The following is a 1,083-nucleotide window of genomic DNA, read 5'->3' as shown; positions in this document are numbered from 1 at the left end:
GAAACTCTTCATTACTTTTATGAAAATTAAAATCCTTCCAATCACCATCATGTTAAAATGACACAAACTTGACCATATTATAACTACAGCACATCACACAATCGTTTACTTACAATCATTACATCGAGAGAATGGTTTCCAATACATACCTCGTACAATATCAATGGAGTATCTCTAGGGAAACCAGCCCTTTCATTTAACACAGGTAGTATGTCACCTGAAATTAATAATCAAAGTGGATTACAATTATCATAGGAAAAATAGAGAAAAAGAAGGGATAGGCCAAGGACAGAGGGAAACGAAACTACTCAGATACTAGTTCCAATTACCAGCGTGTGAAACTACAGACAACAGTAAGGTTTACTACTATAAGATTACGTACTGACTATTGTTGTGATGGCAGCATATATATGCCCGCAGTAGTTTATGCTTTTTGTTTTTGGATCGTACATCTTCAGGAACAACAACACGTCACCTGAAATAGGAAAGAAAAAAAAAGGGTAAATCGTCGATCAGGGTTCTGCAAAATATATATTTCTCATAGTTTCTTTTTCTCAGTTTGTACTCACTCTCTTTATCAAAGACAGGCAATCGGGTGAGGCCACTATCCACACTGAGTGTCTCTAGAAATATTGTCCATGAACTATCAGTCTCAGCAAGGTCTTGTATCTGAGGAACAAAAGCAACAACAGTTAGCATTATAGAAGGCACGATGTAGTCCAAATAGGAACAGCTGGCAGCAGGAGCGAGTAAGTGCGCGAGCACGCAGAATAGTGCACGCACGATTAAAATAAAAATCTCTATCACAAGATAACTGTAAGAGAATTCCAAATAGATGACGAAGAAATAGAGGGATGAATGGGACATCGAGATGGAGAGCTAGTTAATGCATATGCAAATGTAAGATTTGCATTTGTAAGGTTTTGCCACAGCAGTGAGGTACTTATAACGCATGTATATACGGTTTTGTGAGCCTCTTGCTCCACTTCCAGAACAGTCGGCCGGAATGTCTGGTTTGTCCGCACGTTGAAGGGCCACGGCCGCATTTGTTGTCTAGGTATTTTCTGCAAAAATCCAGAGCAA

General features: G+C 39.1%; 1 protein-coding gene across 1 annotated transcript in view; it reads right to left on the bottom strand.

Annotated features, from left to right (window-relative positions):
• The window catches only part of LOC106821074 (ubiquitin carboxyl-terminal hydrolase 7-like), a 55,186-nt gene that overhangs the window by 16,427 nt on the left and 37,676 nt on the right, over window positions 1–1,083 (bottom strand). The gene's annotated exons all lie outside the window — the stretch shown is intronic.

The sequence above is a fragment of the Priapulus caudatus genome, unplaced genomic scaffold (genome assembly GCF_000485595.1).
Source record: "Priapulus caudatus unplaced genomic scaffold, Priapulus_caudatus-5.0.1 Scaffold58, whole genome shotgun sequence".
Taxonomy (NCBI): domain Eukaryota; kingdom Metazoa; phylum Priapulida; class Priapulimorpha; order Priapulimorphida; family Priapulidae; genus Priapulus; species Priapulus caudatus.
This window is presented reverse-complemented; position numbering and strand designations above follow the sequence as displayed.